At 46.9% G+C, this 23445-nt stretch overlaps 1 protein-coding gene across 1 annotated transcript in view; it reads left to right on the top strand.

The window, feature by feature from the left end:
- Positions 1-23445, top strand: part of CDH23 (cadherin related 23) — a 408054-nt gene that overhangs the window by 203637 nt on the left and 180972 nt on the right. The window lies entirely within an intron of this gene.

The raw sequence follows: 23445 nt of genomic DNA, 5'->3' as shown, positions 1-23445 counted from the left end.
GCAGCTGGGCCCGTGAGCCATGGCCGCTGAGCCTGCGCGTCTGGAGCCTGTGCTCCACAACGGGAGAGGCCACAACGGTGAGAGGCCCGCGTACCACAAAAAAAAAAAAACCAAAAACAAATTATATGGGCTGAAAATGGGACAGGATATTCTATAGCAGCTTCTATTATCAGAACAAAGAGGGTTGCTGAGCAGACCAAAGTGGTAGATGTGGGCTACACAAGCTCAGGGGCTTGCCCGTAGTAGGTGCTCAATAAACGTTATGGAGTTTAACTCGCTGCTGCCCCTCCCTGCCCACTGAGGCCCCCAGAGTCCTTCCACTCTGGCTCCATTCTCACTCCAAGCATTGAGATTGCCCACCGATCTCAGGCCCCTACTCCATAGGGCGTTTACTCTACAGAAAGATGGTATGAAACTGTTTTGAGCCCCCAGGCCCTTCCCATCTGACAGTTATTAATATTTCAAACAGATGTTTAGCTTGGCAGGCCGTCAGATGTAAACAGTAAGTCTGCTGCGGCTGTTTTCCTCCCACCTGCTTCCCCAGCCCATGGCTCTGCCAGCTTTCACCAAGTTGCTCATTGCAATCAGTCACCTGGTGCCTGAGGCCCCTTGGGCCCTCCTGCAGCCTCAAGGGGCCCAGCCAGAGAGCAAGCGCCAGAGGTTCTGGCCTTCTGGACCCAAAGAGAGCCTCTTCAGCCCCCCAGCCACCTTCCAATGTCAGGATGAAGGACACCCAAGCAGCCTGTCCCCCACAGGGCCTGGAGCCACATGGCAAAGAATTTGGATGTGAAGCCCAGGCTTGGCGGGTGGCCGGCAATTCCTTCGTGTCGTTCTTGCTGGGGATAGAGGGTCTCACTTTGCAGTCCCCGGTTCCTGTGGCCCTGGCAAGGGTTGAGGGGAGCTTAGGATGTAGGGTGGGGGTGGGGGGTGAAGTGTGGAATGGCATACCTCTTGGCTGATGGCCGGCTGCAGGTGCCAAGGATGATGTGTGAAGCCCAATCCCATCTGGGGTTGGCACTGGAGAGCAGCTTCTCAAACTGGGTTTCCTCAAGCACTGGAGCAGTTCCTGGGCCTGCATGGACCCCTGCCCGCTGCCTATGACCCCTTTTCCAGTCCCTCTCCCAATGTTTAGCAGGTGCGTTCAGCCTCCTCTGTGGCTACCTGAGGGTCTCCGTCCAGGGCTGGCTCATCTGGGCAGCCTCTAGTTCCTTAGTGTGTCTGTCCAAGCCCTGCCCACCTTCCTATCAAACCCTCAGCCCCAGGGTTTGTGAAATTGTGCAGCTCTGAGGGGGCTGTTTCACCCAGTGATAAGCTCTAGCAGCAGGGCTGTGTGTCTGAAGGAGATCAGGTCCTGAAGTGAAACAGTGGGCCCTGCATCCCTGCCTTCTCTGTGTGCTGGTCTAACTGTATTACCTCTAAGAATCTTCATTTCCCATCTGCAGAATGGGCATGAATTCCCCCCACCACTCCCGCCGGCACCAAGGCTGCTAGGTGTGAATGACAGATGTGAAAGCATCCCCTGGTGACCCCCACTCACCGTCATCTCCCAGTCTCCCCAAGGTACTTCCAGAGCTCCTAGCAGGGGGCAAGTTTCACGGCCACACCTGCAACACCCACTGCCCTGGCCTCTCCCACCCTGCCCTTCTCCACTCAGACCCAGGGTTAGCCCAGTCTCTCTACCTCCTTTACTCCAGGAGGGGCTGAAATTATAGCTATCTGCTCAGGGACTGTGAAATTCCTTCTCCCTGACCTTTTCTGGGATGTTATTAAAACGTTTCATGGGCAGTTGTGTCAGAAAAAATAATTATGAAGAAAAGGAAAATGTTTCAGTTTGCACCGAAGGCCAGGGCAGAGCCTGCTGCCAGGGGCTTCCCCACCCCACGCCATGGCAGGGCCCCATTTCTGTGCCTCATCACCTGTCCTGGGGGAAGGTAGCAGTTCACCAGGGAGCTGGGAAAGCCAGGATAGGAGGGTGCCGTCGCCTGCAACCTGGGCATCCCAGCTCGGGTGGCATCCTTTCTCACCTCCCTGCTCCCCAGACCTTCCTCAGCCCAGGTTCTGAGGCCCTTACAGCCCCCAGTTATAGACAAATGAGTTTCCACTGGTGGAGGGGAAAGAGCAGGGATGTAATGGTCAAAGACTTGACCTTGAGCCCCAACTCTGAAGGGTGACCACATAGAGGAGGGGTGTGTAGGGGCACATTTACCCACGTATGTTTGCTTGTGGGGTGTGTGTGTGTATGCGTGCACGCACACAGGCATGCCCTTGTGTCTGTGCCTTTATGTGTGTGTGCAACTACGTGCACTCAGATATGTGTATATAACACGTGTGCATGTGTGTGCGTGTGCAGGTTCCTGTATGATTCTGGTGGCTCCCGATCCTCTAGGTTCTATGGTTTCTTTCCCTCTCATATCCCCAGGCTGCTCTGATTCTCTCCTTCCAATCCTGCCTCCTGACCTGATAATAGGGATTGGGTGGGAAGGCTGTGGGGTATCTTCCTAGGATTCTGCTGGGCTTCGGGCAGCCCTGTATCCTGGCCGATGGCTACCTGGGGCCTGGTGGGGTTTGTGGGTGCTGCTGGACAGTAGGAGAGCAATCTGAACGTTCAACAAATGTGTTTTTAATACCCACCACTGTGTCAGGCACATGGCCCTGAGGATACAATGGTGACGTGAGTCTTGCCCTCATGAAGTTTATAGTCTCTTGGGAAAACCTGATGTTAGTACTAAGAAGTGAATCTTTACATTAAGTGTTACTTGCTGTGATGGAGAGATCAGGGAGCTGTGAAAACCTGTAACAGGGCATCTGAACTTGATTGGGGTCAGGGAAGCCTTCCCTGAGGAAGTGGCAATTGAGTAGGCGTTAACAGGTAAGCGAATGAAGAGAAGCACATTGGAGAAAGAGGGAATAGCATGTGCAAAGGCCCTGTGGCTGGAATGCAGTGGTGGGGGTGTGATGTGCAAGGAAGTAGAGTGCTGCTCCTCTGAGGCGGCGGGGGTTGGGGGTGGGTTCAACTGTCTCTCCTGAATTGCGCCCACCCCAAACATAACCACTGGGCTGCTGTTCTGATAGTGGAGAAGTCTTGTATCAACCCATCCACATTCTCTTACCTATTCCATCCTGGTGGCCCATGGCCAGCATTTGGGAAACAGCTGGCAGAAGCTGTTCCCGGGATGTGCAAGGAGCCAGCCTGGCCTCCTGCACTATGGAGCTCGTGTCCCCAGATTTATTAGCTCCATGTCCCCTGGGCAGTGAGAGAGGGACACTGAGGAGGAGCAACAGCCAGGAGGGCAGGTCTTCCCGCACTCCAAGAGGCCTTCCCTCCCTGCTCCAGGGGCGTGGGGCACAGCAAGGATGGGCAGAAGATGGAGTGCCGGACAAGACAGGATTCTTCCCCAGGCAGGAATCAAAGCAAGAAGGAGAGGTACATAACAGCCCTGATGGGGCAGGTGCAGGGCCCAGGACCAGCTCAGTTTGCTCAGCCCAGGGTTGGAGTGTCACCCCTCAACTCCAGGCAGACAGAGTGGCCTGTGGGGGCTGAAAGGCATGGCTCCTCTCTCCCTTCCATGCCCCTCTTCCCAGCCAGTCCTTGGGAGGCTGGTACCATCTTGGGCAGGGCCCTGAATGCTGTTCAGTTGTGGACTGTTCACTCCTTCTCCAGGATTTGGTTTTCTTCCCATTACGTGAGGAAAATAGTGTCTGCCCGGCCTGCGTTGGCTGGGCTGTTGGGAGGCTCCAGTGCAGTGATGTGTATGTAATTGGTAAGTGATTACAGACCTAAGTTGTGGTTCTTATTATCTTCGGCCTTAAAGGCCCCCATCTGGCCGCCCTTCAGCCTGTGTGTAATCCCAGCTCGCAGAGCTGGGCCTCCTTCCTCCTCTTTTACCTGGGGAGGTACCCTGACAGGAACCTACCTGGGAGGGTTGTCATGAGAGTTCAGTGGAATGGTTGGTGAAGCCACTCGGTGCCGAGCCTGGCCAGGGACACTCAGAAAATGTCAGCAAGTCATCCCAGCCTCCCGCCTGAGCTTTGATGTAGCCAGGACTCACTCGGAGTCTTGTAACCTGAGCGTGTCCCTGAGCCTCTGGGGCCCCATCGTCCTCATTATAAAGCTAGATGGTTGGGCCAATGCTGCTTCAGGGCCTTCTGGCTCCATGCGGCTTAATTCCAGTGCACTCTGCCCAAGAGGAAAAGTTGATTTTTGCTGTGTAGTTTCACTCCTGGCAACACAAACATGCTTCCTGTCCTTTGAGGGTCCCTCACCCACCCACTGTTCTCTAGAGCTCCCTTGCCTGCCCTGCCCTCCCTCTCCCAGCCCCCATCTGGAAGTTTGGTGAAGGTTCCAGGTGGTCACTTCCCTGCTCCTGGAGCTCACCAGCTGTTCCTAGTCACCCAGCCTGGCCTCCCTCCCCAGGGACATCAACAGAGGCAGCCGTGCTCCTGCTGGCCCCCTTCACTCCCTCCTCCCCTGCCCGCTGACGCCAAAGGCAAAGGTGTGTGTGATGTCACTGCCCCAGGCTGACCCTGGTGAAGGCCATCCTCAGTCCTGGAAGAACTGAAATGCAGCGTGCCTCTTCCATCAGCTCTCAGGCTGCGGGGCCTCTTCCCCAGCCCTGAGAGCCTGCAGGCTCAGGGCACACCGCCCACCCCACCCCCCCAACATTGCTGAATCCAAGGAATTTAACAAGGGCCTCACCCTGGGTGCTGGGAATTCGATGGCCCAGCCAGGTGGTCTGGGAAGGCCAGTCCCCTGCCTCGGCCTCAGGTGGTGCTCCCTGGTCCCTCTGGCCCCTTGCAGAAGGACTTGCTGCTCTGCAAGTTGGGGGGGGGGCACCTCCCAGCTGCATCAGCACCTGCAGGAGGGAACTTGAGGAGCAAAGCTTTGAAACCAGGGAGACTCAGGTTGAAATTCTGCCCCTACCCTTGCTGTCTCTGTGACCCTAGACAGATGCCTGGCTGTGTCTGAACCTAAGTCCCCAAAGTTTGCTGTGGGGATGATAGTAATTATATCTATCCCATGATTTAAAAAGATGTATTTTAGAACTCTTACACCCAGAAAGTGCTGGGTGACTGACAGCTGTGCTTGCTAGTGCTCTTGCTGTTTTTCTTCTCCACCATCATATTTGGGGGTCAGTGGAGCTTCAGAGAACACTGGCTCTTAAACCTAGGTCTCTGGGTTCCTGGATTCTCTGCCTTTGGCTCCGACTTCACTGGACACTGGGTCCTCTCAGTTGACACACTGGTGAGTTCTTGTCTGTGCCCGACCCTGGGCCTCTAACATTCAGGCCCCAGCGTCAAGAAGCAGAAGAGAGAGGTTAAATGAGGATGCGGCTGGAGGGCTAAGACTCAGAGGAGGCAGGCAGCAGGTGCGACAGGAGGACTGGCTTCATGCATGTGTGGCCTGGGCATTTGCTTGGGAGGCTGGAAGTAGGAGGGCCTCACCCTGGGTTTGATGCTCTACTGTTGCCGTCTTGAGATTCTTAATTTTTTAACAAGGGGCGCTGCATGTTCATTTTGCACTGGAAAATTATGCAAATTATGTAGCCTATCCTGGCTATAGGAGCTCCATAATTCTGTGCCCAAAGGAGCTCTGTGGTTGTCCGTTGTTTTCGTCTATTCCCACGTTCCATCGGCCCTGGCTCAGTAATTGCTTGCCTTGTGCCACGTTCCAAGCAAGGGCCCACCGAGCTTGTTTCGGTTCCAAACGCTGTGTGAGAAACCATCCCACACTTAGCGGCATAAAGCTACAACCGTTTTGTTACGTTCGTGGATCGGGTGGGTCAGGAGTATGGAAAGGGCCCAGCAGGGGAGCCCTTCTCTGCTCCAAGTCTGGGGGTGACTCTAGCCACTGGCGGCTCCTCCCTCTGTCTGGCGCCTGGGCTGGTCTGGCTGAAGGATTGGCTCAGCCCGACACTGTGTTCTGAGCCCCTGCCTGTGGCCTCTCCACATGGTACAGGCATCTCAGGCATGGCTTGTAGAGAGAGCTCCTCAGAGGAGGCCTCTGGGAAACGGGTGTCCCAAGAGAGCCAGGCAGAAGCTGTGTGGCCTTTTGTAATCTGGCCTAGAGGTCACGCTGCATTTCCTCTGAATGCTATCGGTTACAGTGAGACACCAAGGCAGGTTCACGTTTAAGAAGAGGGGCTATAGACCGTCCCGAGCTCTCAACGCTCCTTTCCTGAGATGCACATAAGCGTGGCGCCGGGATACAGCGGATTCCCGCTCTTCCTGGGTGCTGTGCAAACATAAGCAGGAGAACAGAAGCGGGGAACCCTTCAAACCCCATTATCAGCCTGGAAGTGTTCTCTGCCAATAGTGGGAGGAGGGGAGAGAAAAGAGAGTAATCCCAGGCACTCCCTGGCCGGTAAAGCTCCAGCGCCCTAGGCCTGGGTTGGCAGTCAAGGTCCCCACACCCTGGCCCTGAGCCGCTTTCCAGCCATCTGCCCGCTACACCTCTCATACCCCTTCTCTCCTGCCTGACCAGAGTCCCCAGCTTCCCTGCACACCCTCTGCACTTCCTCACACCCCTCCCCCACCTAGCTCTCCCTCCCTCCTGTCTGAGACCATCAAAAGCCTGCTGACCCTCAGAGCCAGCCCAGTTGGCAGCCTCCCCATGAGAAGCCATCTCCCTCTGGTAACGGGCACGTGCCCACCTCCCCCGAGGTCCTCCCCCTCCTCTCCAGCTCCCCTGCGTGCCTGCACCTCGCTTTCCCTGGCTGCTCTCACCACTCCTGTGGGGGCAGCATGGCTCATGTCCTCTTCTCCCCACTCCACAGAGAACCTCCTGAAGGCAGGTTCTCTCTGTCTGGGTGCCCCCATCCCTGGGCTCTGTGGCACAGAGGAGGTTTGACTCCTGTGGTCTGGAGTGTCTAGGGCAGCTTCCTCGGAGGAGGGATGGAGGCAGAGGTCTCATGGGGAAACTGAGGCATGGAAAGGGTAAATTATACACCCAAGTTCACCCAGAGAGTCAAGGGCAGAGATGTTTGTCTGAATCCAAAGCCTCGTACCCCCATGTTTCACTGTGTGTGCCAGGCTCCCAAGCACCCGCTCTGGCGATGGGCACAGGAGGAAGACTGCTGGACAGGGAGCCCCGAGGCCTGGGCTCTAGATCACTGACTTGCTTTGTGACCCTGTGCCAGTCTCATTCCCTCTCTGGACCTTGGCTTCCTGCTCAGTCCAAGGAGAGGGTAAACTGGATGCCCTCTGATTATCCTTCCTAGGTCAGGGGAGGTCTGGGGATGCAGACCCCAGGCCAGGAGCAAAGGCCAGGGTCCAGAAGGTGCAATGGCCACCAGATTCCAGGATCCCTTTGGCCTCCTAGTCCTAATCAGGGCATGTGATTACAAGGTCAAGGCTGAAATGTGCCCAGCCCTTCAGCCTGCCTCTGCAGACAGGTATGCAGGAGCTGACCTTGCTTTCTTGGCTGCTGCTGGCAGGGCCGGGTGCCCTGTGAGCCCCTGTGTCTCCCCTATAGCAGCCTCCCCTCTGCCCCTCCCAGAACAGGACTCTGCACTCTCTGGGGGAAAGGGGGCTCCCAGATGCAACTACCATACTCCTTCATTCCGTGACTGTTTATCGAGGGCTTGGAGTAATGGCAGTGAATGAGACAGACAAACATCTGTGTATGTACCAGGGGTGGAGACAGATGGTGAACAAGGAAATACAGAGCGTGTCAGAGGGGGATGCATGCCTTGGGGGAAAGTATAGCTGGGGGCAGTAAGGGAGGAGTGCTGGGGGTGGCATTGTTACTGTATTCTACCAGGTGGTCAAGGAAGGCAGGCCTCTCACAGAAGGTGACCTTAGACAGAGACCTGAAGGAAGGCAGGGGAGTCTGAGTTGAGGATTCTGCAAAGAGCTGCCCCAGGCTAAGGGAGCTGCAGGTGAGAGGCTTGAGACAAGAGCCCGGTGGTGGGTGGATATGCAGAGAGGAAGAGGGAGGACCAGAGGAGGTCAGGATGTGACTGTGCTAAAGGGGAGCCAGATGGATCACGGAGGCTGCTGTGTGGAGAGCAGGCCAGCGGGAGGGGCCGAGGACACCCAGGTGGAAGCGGGCGACTAGGTGAGAGACGATGGCCCTGACCACCCAGGTGACAGTGGAGGTGAGGAGAGCTCTCCTAGCCTGTGCTCAGGTCTGAACAGCGGCTCCACCATTCTCCTCCCCAGACCCAGCAAGGCACACCCATCTTCATCCCCACCTGGCTGCCAGGTGCTCCCTGTACCTTCACAGACACTGAAGTGGGTGGACAGGCCCCTGTTGGGGTCCTGCCTCAGCTTCTCACCAGCAGGTTGGCTTTGGGCAGGTTATTCACTGTCCCTGAGTTTCGGTTTCCTCCTTTATAAAATGGGCAAAGTAATTCCATCTCAGCAATGTTGTAGGGTGACGTGTGGAAAGATAGTGGTCTGGAGCCCGCGCACAGCAGATGCTCCGGTTGCAGTCCCAGCCCCTGCTGCAGGCCAAGCGTCCAGTGTTATCCGTGCTGCTCTGCAACAGTGTCCTCTCCCTGTTTCTGATAGCCTTGCTTCAGCTCGATTCTATCATTGTGTAAAGCTGGTGACAGAAATTGCCAACGTGAATTATTAGCAAGTTTGGGAGATAATAGCCCCCAATGGGCAGGCCCCATCCAGACACTTTAGCAAAACCCAACAGAGGTGTGCAGGTCAACACAGGAAAGAGTGGAAGCAGGGCTCCTGGCAACTGGGTCCCCTAGGCTGTCCTTCCCCTTCCTCCTGCCCCACTACCTCTGCTGTCTTTCCCCACCCCCTCCTGACACCCCTCACCACAGGCATCTTAATTGATCTCATTGTTCTCCAATCCCTAGAGACCTGAGGCTCCAGCTGTGCTTAAACAGAACAAAATCTCTTCCAATTTCCCCACCGTTTAAAAGAAAATTGAATTCTTTATCTGCAGCCTGGGGAGGGGAAGAGAGAGGCTAGAGACACACGCACACACGCACGCACACACGCACACATAAATAGTAGTCACCTTAGCTCGGCTCCCAAGCGGGCCTGGAAGGCCTTTGTAGACACACCGTCCCCCATTTGAGGGGGTGTCTCGGCTGTACTTCTGGGCCCCTTTAATCTGCTCTTTGGTTCATCTCCAGTCAGAGGGGCCAGGCACTGGGAGGAAGCTGAGCTGCTTGATGGTGATTGACGGGTACAAGTTCCTCTGTCTGTCAGGCCTCAGTGCTCCTCGGCTGTGTTTATCTCTTTAATCTAAATATCAATCCATAAAACCAAAATGGGATGGAATTAGAGGTAGGACAGGTGCTAAGGAGAGAGAGAGAGAACAGAGCTGGCTGCTCGCTGCCACCCTGGGCTTCTGGAAGGACCTCGGCAGGGCATGTGGGTTGGAGGCCGCAGGGGGCCGCCTGAGACTGGCTAGAGCCTGGGTCAGAATGGAGAGCGGGACTCCCCCAGCTTTGCCCCTGAAGTGGATTGTCCCAGACTTTGTTCACGGTCCAACAGTTTCCCGCCATTTAGTCGCTTGACTACTGGATTTTTGTCAAATTGATCTAAACCCTCGTTTCCCATCAAGCCTTTGATGTCTCCCTCATTGGCGCCTCTAGAATCCCCCATCCTTGACAGGAGCGGCTCTGTCTGTTACTGACCTTTGCCCGTTTGCAAAAAAAAACTGGAAGGATGCTGTTGTTTATCGTCATAGGCCTGGTGAGCGGGTGATGTGAGCTTAGTAAATGGCAAGTACTTTACAGAATGGTACTTATCTCTTCTGTACCCATTGTGCAGAAGAAAGAAACAGAGGCCCAGAGTGGTAAGTAACCTGTCTGGGGCCAGCCAACAACGAGTGACCAAGCCAGGATTCAAACCTGGGTCCGCCTGATTCCAAAGCCCCTGGGTCCCCCTCCCGTTTGCCGGTCACCATCAGGTGCCCATTCCCACGCTGGGCTCCAGCCTATTGTTGAAATCAGCTGTCTCCAGGGTCCAGGGAGATGGGCCCAGCGCTGGCCTCAGAGACCGGACTCACCCCATCACTGGGTGACCTTGAGCAGGTCCCTGGCTCCCAGGGCCCTGGTGTCCTCATCTGTAAAATGAAGGGATTGTGCTGGCTGCCCTCTAAGGCCCCCTGTGCCAACAACGTGCGACCACCGGCCCCTGACAGCCCCCTCCTGCCCTGAGAGCTGTGATTCCCTGCCCTCTGCGCCTGTCAGAGTCCCCCTTCAGTAGGGTTGCTGCTGATTATTCCTCTCAGGCAGTCGCTCAAAGGGCATGAGAGGGAAGAAAATATACCCCCTGGGTGAGGGGACAGTGGGTAGCTGTGAGCGTGGCCAGGGCCAGAATGAGTTCATCAATTCAGTAAAGCCAGTGGCTGTACAAAGTCCACCTGTGCCTTGTGCCAGGAGGGTCAGGAGCCCTGGGACCAGCCGACAGGGGAGGGGCCCCGGCCTGAGAGCTCGTCCTGGGAGCAGGTGGGAGAAAGGCTGAGGGAGCAGGAAGAGGGGCCCGCAGAGGTTTAGGGAGAAGTTGAGCAGGGCCTATGGGTTTGGGGTGACTCAATCTTGCTGCATAATTCTTGTCAGAGGGTATAACACCTGTGGTTCCTGTCACCTTGTTTCCCTACTGGCTCCAAGTCCCGGAGGCCCATTGGTTTGGTTAGTGTTTTTCAAACGTTTTCTTACCATGGTCCATAATGAAAACCACATTTAACTGCATGACCCAGAATACACACTCAAACACGCACATCCACATGCAGAACAAAACAGTACTTCCCTGCTAAGTGTGATGATACACCCTAGTTGTATTTTATTCTGCTAGGTTTCATTTTTTCATGAGAACTTTTAAGATCTACTATCTTAGCAACTTTCAAATGTACAATAAAGTATCACTAACTATAGTCACCATGCTGTATGTTGCATCCCCAGGACTTGTTTTATAATAAGTTTGTACCTTTTGGTCTCCTTCACTCCTTTCGCCCACCTCCACCCCTGCCTCTGGCAACCAACAATTTGTTCTCTGTAGCTATGAGCTCAGTTTCGGTGGTGGTGTTTGTTTAAATTCTATATATAAGTAAAAGAGCATATGATATTTGTCTTTCTCTGTCTGACTTATTTCACTTGAGGGCATAATGCCCTCAAGGATGTCCGTCCATGTTGTCACAAATGGCAAGATTTCCTTCTTTTTATGGCTGAGTAATATTCCATTGTATGTATGTGTATACTGCATCTTCTTTAACCATTCTCCATCAATGAACACTTAGGTTGTTTCCACATCTGGGCTATTGTGTAAAAAAAAAAAAATGTTGCCATCAGCATGGGAGGTCAGATGTCTTTTCAAGTTAGTGTTTTCATTTTCTTCAGATAAATATCCAGAAGTGGAATTGCTGGATCATATGGTAGCTCTATTTTTAATTTTTTGAGGAATCTCTATACTGTCTTCCACAGTGGCTGCACCAATTTACATACCCACCAACAGTGCACAAGGGTTTTCTATCCACATTCTCATCAACACTTGTTATTTGTTATCTTTCTGATAATAGCCATTCTAATAGGTATGAGGTGATATCTCATTGTGGTTTTGATTTTCATTTGCCTGATGATTAGTAATGTTGAACACCTTTTCAAGTACCTGTTGGCCATCTGTACATCATCATTGGAAAAATTCCTATTCAGATCCTCCGCCCTTTTTAAAAATATTTATTTATTTATTTATTTGGTTGCACCGGATCTTAGTTGTGGCTCACCTGCTCCTTAGTTGCAGGCAGGTGGGCTCCTTAGTTGTGGCATGCATGTGGGATCTAGTTCCCTGACCAGGGATCGAACCCAGGCCCCCTGCATTGGGAGTGCGGAATTTTAACCACTGTGCCACCCTCTGCCCATTTTTTAATCAGATTGGGTTTTTGATAGTGAGTTATATGTGTTCTATAGACATGGATATGACCCCCCTTATCAGATATGTGATTTGCAAATATGTTCTCCCATTCAGTAGGTTATCTTTTCATTTTGTTTGTTTCTTTTGAAGTTTGGAAGCTTTTTAGTTTGATGTACTCCATCTGTTTATTTTTTAATTTGTTGCTCTTCCTTTCAGTGTCAAATCCAAAAAAATCATCACCAAGACTGATGTCAAAGAGCTTCCCACCTATGTTTTCTTATGGTTTGAGGTCTTATATTTAAGTCTCTCATCCATTTTGAGTTCATTTTTTAAAGTTTTATTAGACTATAGTTGATTTACAATGTTGTGTTAGTTTCAGGTGTACAGCAAAGTGATCCTGTTATACATATATATATATTCATTCTTTTTCAGATTCTGTTCTCATATAGGTTATCACAGAATATTGAGTAGAGTTCCCTGTGCTATACAGTAGGTCCTTGTTGGTTATCTACCTTATATATAGTAGTGTGTATATGTTAATCCTAAACTCCTGATTTATACCTCCCTGCCACACTTCCCCTTTGGTAACCATAAGGTTTTTTTTGATATCTGAAAGTCTGTTTCAGTTTTGTGAATAAGTTCATTTGCATCATTTTTAAAATGAGATTCCACATATAAGCGTTATCATGTGATATTTGCTTTCTGTGTCTGACTTACTTCACTTAGTATGATAATCTCTAGGTTCATCCATGTTGCCACATATGGCATTATTTTGTTCTTTTTTATGACTGAGTAATATTCCATTGTATATATGTACCACATCTTCTTTAACCATTCCTCTGTTGATGGATATTTAGGTTGCTTCCGTATCTTGGCTATTGTAAATAGTGCTGCAATGAACATTGGGGTGCATGTATCCTTTTGAACTACGGTTTTCTCCGGATGTATGCCCAGGAGTGGGATTGATGGATCATATGATAGTTCTATTTTTAGTTTTTAAAGGAATCCCCATACTGTTCTGCATAGTGGTTGTACCAATATACATTCCCACCAATAGCGTAGGAGGGTTCCCTTTTCTCCATACCCACTCCAGCATTTGTTTGTAGACTTTTTGATGATGGCCATTCTCACTGGTGTGAGGTGATACCTCACTGTAGTTTTGATTTACATTTCTCTGATAATTAGTGATGTTGAGCACCTTTTCATGTGCATTTTGGCCATCCGTATGTCTTCTTTGGAGAAATGTCTATATAGATCTTCTGCCCATTTTTTGATTGGGTTGTTTGTTTTTTTGATATAGAGCTGCATGAGCTGTTTGTATATTTTGGAGATTAATCCTTCGTTGGTCGCTTCATTTGCAATTATTTTCTCCCACTTTGTGGATTGTCTTTTCGTTTTGTTTATGGTTTCATGGCTGTGCAGAAGCTTTTAAGTTTAACTAGGTCCCATTTGTTTGTTTTTATTTTTATTACTCTAGGAGGTGGATCAAAGAAGATATCACTGCAATTTATGTTAAAGAGTGTTCTGCCTATGTTTTCCTCTAAGGGTTTTATAGTGTCCAGCCTTACATTTAGGTCTTTGATCCATTTTGAGTTTATTTTTGTATATGGTATTAGGGAATGTTTTAATTTCATTCTTTTGCATGTAGCTTTCCAGTTTTCCCAGCACCACTTACTGAAGATACTGTCTTTTCTCCATTGCGTTGTCTAGCCTCCTTTGTCATAGATTAATTGACCATAGGTGCATGGGTTTATTTCTGGGCTTTCTATCCTTTTCTGTTGATCTATATTTCTGTCCTTGCACCAGTACCATACTGTTTTGATGACTGTAGCTTTGTAGTATAGTCTGAAGTCAGGGAGCCTGATTCCTCTAGCTCCATTTTTTCTTTCTCAGGATTGCTTTGGCTATTCGGGGTCTTTTATGTTTCCATACAAAATTTTTAAATGTTCTAGTTCTGTGAAAAAAATGCCATTGGTAATTTGATAGGGATTGCACTGAGTCTGTAGATTGCCTTGGGTAGTATAGTCATTTTGAAAATATTGATTCTTCCAATCCAAGAACATAGTATACCTTTCTATCCGTTTGTGTCATCTTCAATTTCCTTCATCAGCATTTTATAGTTTTTCAGAGTACAGGTCTTTTGTCTTCTTAGGTAGGTTTATTCCTAGGTATTTTATTCTTTTTGATGCCATGGGAAAAGGGATTGTTTCCTTAATTTCTCTTTCTGATCTTTCATTGTTAGTGTATAGGAATGCAGGAGATTTCTGTGTATTAATTTTGTATCCTGGAACTTTACCAAATTCATTGATGAGTTCTAGTGGTTTTCTGGTAATATCTTTAGGATTTTCTATGTACAGTATTGTGTCATCTGCAAACAGTGACCCTTCTTTTCCAATTTAGATTCTTTTTATTTCTTTTTCTTCTCTGATTGCCATGGATTTCCAAAACTATGTTGAATAAAAGTGGCAACAGTGGACAACCTTGTCTTCTTCCTGATCTTAGAAGGAATGCTTTCAGCTTTTCACTGTTGAGAATGTTAGCTGTGGGTTTGTCATATATGGTTTTTTTTTTTTTTTTTGCTTTTTCTGCATTTATTGATATCCTATTAAGAGAATAAAAGGAAAAATTAAATTAGTTAATTTTTGAATGTTAAGTCAACCTTGCATACCTGGGATAAAACCTAGTATGTGATGTATTGTTGAATTTGATTTGCTATTATTTTATTAAGAATTTTGGGGTTTATATTCATGAAGGATATTGGTCTATAATCTTTTTTATGGTAATGTCTTTATCAGGTTTTGGTATTACATTTATCCTTGTCTCATAAAACGAGTTTATAAGTAATCCCTTCGGTATGTTTTAAAAAGTTTGCATGAGATGGGTCTTATTTCTTCTTGAATATTTGAGGGGATTCACTGGGGTTACCATCTGGTCCTGGAATTTTCTTTGGGGGAAGCTTTAGATTCATATTCCTTAATAGATATAGGTGTATTCAGATTTTTTTGTTATTTTTCATGCGAATTTTGGTAATTTTGGGGGGGAGAGGGATTTGTCCTTTCATCTCAGTTTTTGAAAATTTTAGCATAAAGTTGTTCATAGCATTCTTTTTATTATCCTCTAATGTCTGTGAGGTCTGTGCTGATCATCTCTTTTTCATTCCTCCTTTTGGGGTTTTCTCTTTTTCCTTGATTAGCTAGAAGTTTGTCATTTTTGTTTATAAGTTCAAAGAATCAACTTTTGGCTTTGTTAATTTTCTCTATTATTTATTTTCTATTTTATTGACTTTCCTCTTATTATAATTTATTTCTTTTTTACTTTGTTTTTTTTTTTTTAGTTTCTTAAGATGGAATCTTAGGTCATTGATTTTAGATTTTTCTTCTAATATAAGTATTCAAAGTGATGGATTTTCATCTAAGCATTCATAAGTTGTATCAAGAAAAATTGATATTCAGTACATTCTTTGTCATTTAGTTTAAAATTTTTTCTTTTTCATTTTATTTTTTATTGAAGTACAGTTGAATTACAATATTGTGTTAATTACTGCTGTACAAAGTGACTCAGTTATACATATAGATATTCATTTTTCATATTCTTTTCCATTATGGTTTATCACAGGATATTGAATACAGTTCCCTGTGCTATACAGTAGGACCTTGTTGTTTATCCATTCTGTATATACCAGTATACATCTGCTAATCCCAAACTCCCAATCCAACTGTCTCCCATCCCCCTCCCCGTCGGCAACCACCAGTCTATTCTCTATTCTGTTTCTGTTTCATAGATAGGTTCATTTGTGTCATCTTTCGGATTCCACATAAAAGTGATATCATATGGTATTTGTCTTTCTCTTTCTGACTTGCTTCACTTAGTATGATACTCTCTAGTTGCATCCATGTTGCTGCAAATGGCATTATTTCATTTTTTTATGGCTGAGTAATATTCCATTGTATATATGTACCACATCTTCTTTATCCATTCGTCTGGCAGTGGGCATTTAGGTTGTTTCCATGTCTTGCCTATTGTGAACAGTGCTGCTAGGAACATAGGGGTGCATGTATCTTTGTGAATTACAGTTTTGTCTGGATATAAGTGTGGGCTTTATTGTGTTAAGGTAAGTTCCCTCTATGCCCACTTTCTGGAGAGTTTTTATCATAAGTGGGTGTTGAATTATATCAAAAGCTTTTTCGGCATCTACTGAGATGATCATATGGTTTTTATCCTTCAGTTTGTTAATGTGGTGTATCATACTGATTCATTTGAGTATACTGAAGAACCCTTGCATGCCTGGGATAAATCCCAGTTGATCATGGTGTATGATCCTTTTAGTGTACTGTTGAATTAGGTTTGCTAGTATTTCGATGAGTTTTTTCTGTGTCTATGTTCATCAGTGATATTGGCCTGTAGTTTTCTTTTTTCATGGTATCTTTGTCTGGTTTTGGTATCAGGGTGATGGTGGCCTCATAGAATGAGCTTGGGAGTGTTCCTTCCTCTGCAATTTTTTGGAAGAGTTTAAGAAGCCCAGGTGTTAACTCTTCTCTAAATGTTTGATAGAATTCGCCTGTGAAGTCATCTGGTCCTGGATTTTTGTTTGTTGGAAATTTTTAAATCACAGTTTCAATTTCATTCCTTGTGATTGGTCTGTTCATATTGTCTATTTCTTCCTGGTTCAGTCTTGGAAGTTTGTAGCTTTCTAAGAATTTGTCCGTTTCTTCTAGGTTGTCCATTTCATTGGCATATAGTGGCCTGCAGTAGTCTTTTATGATCCTTTGTATTTCTGTGGCGTCCATTATAACTTCTCCTTTTTCATTTCAAATTTTATTGATTTGAGCCCTCTCTTTTTTTTCTCGATGAGTCTGGCTAAATGTTTTTCAATTTTGTTTATCTATTCAAAGAAACTTTTGAATAACTTTCAGTTTCATTGATCTTTTCTATTGTTTTCTTTATTTCTATTTCATTTATTTCTGCTCTGATCTTTATGATTTCTTTCCTTCTACTAACTTTGGGTTTTCATTGTTCTTCTTTCTCCAGTTGCTTTAGCTGTAAGGTTAGGTTGTTTATTTGAGATTTGTTTCCTGAGGTAAGATTGTATTGCTACAAACTTCCCTCTTAGGACTGCTTTTGCTGTGTCCCAAGGTTTTGGATCATCATGTTTTCATTGTCAATTGTCTCTAGGTATTTTTTGATTTCCTCTTTGGGTCCTTCAGTGATCCATTGGTTGTTTAGTAATATATTGTTTAGCCTCCATGTGTTGGTGTTTGTTATAGTTTTTTTTTGTAATTTATTTCTAATCTCATAGCATTGTGGTCTGAAAGGATGCTTGATATGATTTCAGTTTTCTTAAATTTACCAAGGCTTGATTTGTGGCCCAAGATGTGATCTAACCTGGAGAATGTTCCATGTGCACTTGAGAAGAACGTGTATTCTGCTGATTTCGGATAGAATCTTCTATAAATATCAGTTAAATCCATCTGGTCTGATGTGTCATTTAAGGCCTGTGTTTCCTTATTGATTTTCTGTCTGGATGATCTGTCCATTGATGAAAGTGGGGTGTTAAAGTCCCCCATTTTTATTGTGTTACTATTGATTTCTCCTTTTATGGCTGTTAGCATTTGCCTTATATATTGAGGTGCTCCTATGTTGGATACATATATATTTCCAGTTGTTATATCTTCTTCTTGGATTGATCCCTCAATCATTATGTAGTGCCCTTCTTTGTCTCTTATAATAGTCTTTATTTTAAAGTCTATTTTGTCTGATGTGAATATTGCTCCCAGCTTTCTTTTGATTTCCATCTGCATGGTATACCTTTTTCCATTCCCTCACTTTCAGTCTGTACGTGTCCCTAGATCTAAAATAGGTCTCTTGGGCTTCCCTGGTGGTGCAGTGGTTGAGAATCTGCCTGCCAATGCAGGGGACACGGGTTTGTGCCCCGGTCCGGGAAGATCCCACATGCCGCGGAGCAGCTGGGCCCGTGAGCCATGGCCGCTGAGCCTGTGCGTCTGGAGTCTGTGCTCCACAACGGGAGAGGCCACAACAGTGAGAGGCCCGTGTACCGCAAAAAAAAAAATAATAATAAAGTGGGTCTCTTGTAGACAGCATATATCCGGGTCTTGTTTTTTGTATCCATTCAGCCAGTCTGTGTCTTCTGGTTTGAACATTTAATCCATTTTTATTTAAGGTAATTATTGATATATATGTTGTTATTGCAATTTTGTTAATTGTTTTGGATTTGTTTTTGAAGGTCTTTTTTCTTCCCTTCCTCTTTTGTTCTCTTGTGATTTGATGTGTATCTTTTGTGTTGTTTGGTTTTTCTTTTTTGTGTGTGTAGATTTTTTGGGGGGGATTGTAGATTTTTGGTTTGTGGTTCCCATGAGGTTTTGATATAGCAGTCTATATATGTACAAGATTGTATCAAGATGCTGGTCTCTGAATTTCCAGTGCATTTCCAATATCCTGTATTTGTACTCTCCTTTTCTCACAGTTGCTGGTGTTGATATCATATTTGTATGTGTGTGATTTCTTACCTTTGCATTATGTTTGCCTTTACCAGTGAGCTTTCCAATTCATAATTTTCTTGATTCTTGATAGTTGTGGCCTTTTCTTTTGCACCTAGAGAAGTTCCTTTAACATTTGCTGGGTTTGAGGTGCTGAATTCTCTTAGATTTTGCTTGTTTGTGGCTTTTGATTTCTCTGTCAAATCTGAATGAGAGCCTTGCTGGATAGAGCATTCTTGGTTGTAGGTTTTTTCTTTTTCATCACTTTAAGTATATCATGCCACTCCCTTCTGGCCTGCAGAGTTTCTGCTGAAAAATCAGCCGATAACCTTATGGGGATTCCCTTGTATATTGTTGCTTTTCCCTTGTTGCTTTTAATATTTTTCTTTGTCTTAATTTTTTGTCAGTTTGATTAATATGTGTCTCAGTATGTGCCTCTCCGGGTTTATCATATGTGGGACTCTCTGTGCTTCCTGTACTTGAGTGTTTCCTTTCCCATGTTAGGGAAGTTTTTGGGTATAATCTCTTCAAATATTTTCTCAGGCTTGTTCTGTCTCTCTTCTCTTTCTGGAACCCCTATAATGTGAATGTTCATGCATTTCATGTTGTCCCAGAGATCTCTGAGACTGTCCTCATTTCTTTTCATTCTTTATTCTGTTCCATGGCAGTGATTTCCATCATTCTGTCTTCCAGCTCACTTATTTGTTCTTCTGCTTCAGTTATTCTGTTATGGATTCCTTCTAGTGCATTTTTCATTGCAGTTATTGTATTGTTCATCTCTGTTCTTTAAATCTTCTAGCTCTTTGTTAAACTACTTTTGTATCTTCTCAATCTGTGCCTTCTTTCTTTTTCTGAAGATCTTGGATCATCTTTACTATCATTACTTTGAATTCTTTTTCAGGTAGGTTGCCTATCTCCTCTTCATTTAGTTGTTCTTGTGGGTTTTTATCTTGTTCCTTCGTCTGGAACATATTTCTTTGCTATCTCATTTTGTCTAATTTTCTGTGTTTGTGGTCTCCTTTCCACTGGCTCCAGGATCATAGCTCTTCTTGCTTCTGGTGTCTGTCTCCTCGTGGTTGAGGTTGGTCCTGGGGCTTGTGTAGGCTTCCTGGTTGAAGGGATTGGTGCCTGCCCACTGGTTGATGGAGCTGAGTCTTGTCCCTCCATTGGACATGGCCATTCAAGGGTTGTGTTTAGAGGTGGCTGTGAGCTCAGTATAACTTTAGGCAGCCTGTATGCTGATGGGTGGGACTGTGCTCCTATCCTGCTGGTTGTTTGGTCTGAGGCATTCCAGCAGTGGAGCCCGTAGGCTGCTGTAGGTCTTGATGCCAAAATGGCGAATTCTGGAAGAGCTCATGCCAATCAGTATTCTCTGGGGCCTCTGCCACCAGTGTCCTTGTCCCCTCAGTGAACTAGAGCTGACCCCCACTTCCCCAAGAGACACTCCAAGATTCATAGGTAGGTCCAGCCCAGGCTCCTATAGAGTCACTGCTTTGTGCTGGGTCCCAGTGTATGTGAAAACTTGAGTGAACCCTGCAAGAATGGAGTGTCTTTTTCCCCCAGTCCTGTGGACCTCCTGCACTCAAGCCCAGCTGGCCTTCAAAGCCAAATGCTCTGGGGAATTCCCTGGCAGTCCAGTGGTTAGGACTTGGTGCTGTCACTGCCAGGGCCCTGGGTTCAATCCCTGGTCATGGAATTAAGATCCTGTAAACTGTACAGCACAGCCCCCCCCCAAAAAAAGCCAAATGCTCTGGGGGTTCCTCTTCCTGATGCCAGACCCTCAGACTGGGGGGCCTAACGTGGGGCTCAGGACTTTAACTCTTGTGGGAGAACCTCTGCAATATAGTTATTCTCCAGTTTGTGGGTTGCCCACCTGGGTGGTATGGGATTTGATTGTCACAAAAGTGCCTCTCCTACCGTCTTGTTGTGACTTTGTCTTTGAATGTAAAATATCTTTTTTGTTAGGTTCGAGTCTTTTTTGTTGATGGTTGTTCAGCAGTTAGTTGTGATTTTGATGTTTTCATGAGAGGAGGTGAGCTCAAGTCCTTCTACTCTGCCATCTTTTCCAGAATTGAGGGACTGCTTTTAGTTTTGATGCTCGCTGTCTCTTTCCTCAGCGTGTGTTGGCCGTTATCTCTTTGATATGGGGTGTGCAGGTGCAGTGGTCCTTGCACACTCCTGGGAGAGTGGGGCAGCCCTTGGCGCCTCCTCATGGGTCTCCTAGGGGTGGCTGCTCTCTGAGCACTCACAGGACGGTGGGGCAGGGCTTGGCACCTGCTCGCAGGTCTCCTAGGGGTAGCTGCTCTCTGTGCACTCCCAGGATAGCAGGACGGTGCTTGGTGCCTGCTTGCAGGTCTCATACCGGTGGCCCGTTCCCACTTCTGGAGCCCAGAATAGCAGCAACAACTCACGCACACCCCCCAGAGCTTCTGTATGTGGTGTTCTGTTGCCTGGGAGTACTCACAGGGAGAGAAGCTCTTACAGTCGTCCTGCCCCCTCTCCTCGTGCACCCCCCCAATAATGGCACCTTTCTGGTGGGCCCTGGCTTCTTCTGAGTACCCCCTAAGGTGCCACAGTCCAGCCTCTTAAGGCTGTCTTGGTGAAGCCAACCCCAGTCCTCTCCCTGGGTCTGATCTCTGAAGCCTGCACTTCAGTACCCAGCCCCCACCCACACCGACAGATGAGTGTCTGAGGCTGGGGGAGTACAGGGCAGCAAGTTACAGTGCAGGTTACTCTCTGTTTTGCCTTCTGAAAACTGGTTGCTGTGCTCTCCTCCTAGTCTCCGAAGTTCCCCTCTATCCAGGCTGATCTACCTGCTGATGCAGGGACTCTCCAGGGTGCAGGAACCTTTCCTTCTTCACAGCTGTCTGCCTGGGGCATAGGCCCTGTCACCGATTCCTTTCTTTTTCTTTTTCCTCTTGTCCTACTTGGTTACATGGAGGTTTTCTTACCCTTTCAGAAGTCTGAGGTCTTCCGCTGTCATTCAGTAGATGTTCTGTGTGAACCGTTCCACTTGTAGATGTGTTTTTAATATTTCTGGGGGAGAAGGTGAGCTCCCCATCCTACTCCTCCACCATCTTGATCCCCATCCCCATTTTGAGTTAATTTTGTGTATGGTATAAGATAGTGGCCCAGTTTCATTCTTTTTCACATGGCTGTCCAGTTTTCCCAGTTTTACTGAAGAGATTGTCCTTTCCCATTTGTATAGTCTTAGCTCCTTGTCATGAATTAATTGACCATATATACGTGGGTTTATTCCTGGGCTCTTTATTTTGTTCCATTGATCTGTGTCTGTTTTTATGCCAGTACCATACTGTTTTGATTCCTATAGTTTTGTAGTTTGAAATCAGGGAACATGATGCCTCCAGCTTTGTTCTTCTTTCTCAAGGTTGCTTTGGCTATTGGGGGTTTGTTGTGGTTCCACCCAAATTTTAGGATTGTCTGCTCTGTTTCTGTGAAAAATTCCATTGGAATTTTGATAGGGATTGTATTGAATCTGTAAATTGCTTTGGGTAGTATGGAAATTTTAACAGTATTAATTTTTCAGTGCATAACCATGGAATATCTTTTCATTTATTTGTGTCATTTTCAGTTTCTTTCATCAATGTCTTAGAGTTTTCACCCTAGTATTTTCTGTTTCATTCTACTAGATTTCTTTTTTTTTAATGATAGTCATGACCCACTAAATTGATTTTATGACCAATTAACGTATGGTAACCTAAGAAGGAAATTTCTCCCCTAATATAATGATGATGATAATGATATCTCATGTTTCTCAAGTGCTCACTACAGGGAGCACAGTGGTAAAGACCCCAGGCTCCAGACTTACACGATCCAGGTTTATTCTGACTCACCCATTTCTGAGCTCTATGACTTTGAATAGGTTACTTGTATTAGCAATGACTCAATACAGCTACCACTAACAGAAACCCCCCAAATCTTTTCTTAAACAAAATCAAAGTGCATTTCTCTCACATTTAAAAGCTGTTTAGAGGTAAGCAGCCTTGGTTGCTTCTTTCAGGTTCTCTCCTTCACCATTCCTAGAGTATGGCCCTCATCTCCATGATCCAAAATGGTTGCTGGAGCTCCAGCCGTCACATCCAGATTCCAAGCTGCAGAATGGAGAAAATGAGGCAAAGCACTCTCATTTCCTTTTAAGGAGACTTCCAAAGAAAATGCCTTGCAAACTTCTGCTTTCATCTCGTTGGCCAGAACTTAGTTTTGTGGCTGTGCTTAGCTGCAAAGAAAGGTGGGAAATGTAGTATTTTAGCCAGGTAGTGTTCTACCTCCTAAAAAGCATGGTTTCTGTTCAGTTGAGAAAGGGAGTATAGATGTTTAAGTCTCTGCCAAATAACCTGTGTGTGCCTCAGTTTCCTCCTCTGGAAAACGGTGATCACGATAGCTCCATATGGATTTGTTGTGGGGGTTCAAGAGGATAATGTAAAGGACTTGGCAAAGCACCTGATGTGGAGTGGTGCTAAACAAATAACAGGCACTAGTATTGAGTGCCTGGTGCCAAACTGAGCCCCTTCTGTGTGTTATCCCCATGACAACCCAATGAGGTAGAAATTAGTGTCCTTATCTTATAGATGAGAGCCCTGAGATTCAGAGTACTTAGCTGCTTGCAAAGGTCGCACCTGTGGAGGGGGCAGAGTGGAGGCATGAACCCTTGTCTCTAGGATACCAACGTCCTTTCCCTTCACCATGAGGCAACACAGCCTCCTCATGAAGACTGAAACCCTCCCTGAGACTGCCCTGGTAAAACTATGGGGCCAAGAGGTATGACAGGTTGGAAACTGAACTTGACTGGCTGACGTCCAAGCTGAACCCAAGGCCCAGAGCCCCCTCTCTCTGCCCAGCCACCTGTAGGGGGTACCAACTGCCCAAAGGAGAAACAGGACCAGGACACACACACACACACACACACACACAAAAGCCCTTTAGGCTCCCATTGTAACAAGACCTGCAACCTTCGGGTCAGAAGGTCAGGGACTTCAAGTTGCTGAAGGACCCTGGGCAAACCCCTTTCCTCCATGAACCTGTTTCTCTATGGAGAGAAGGCTGCTGGACCCTCTCCCCATTCTGGGACATTTTTAGAACAACGTGGCTAGAATGTCTTGAACTCCTTGGG

This window comes from Mesoplodon densirostris, chromosome 1 (assembly GCF_025265405.1).
Source record: "Mesoplodon densirostris isolate mMesDen1 chromosome 1, mMesDen1 primary haplotype, whole genome shotgun sequence".
NCBI lineage: Eukaryota > Metazoa > Chordata > Mammalia > Artiodactyla > Ziphiidae > Mesoplodon > Mesoplodon densirostris.
This window is presented reverse-complemented; position numbering and strand designations above follow the sequence as displayed.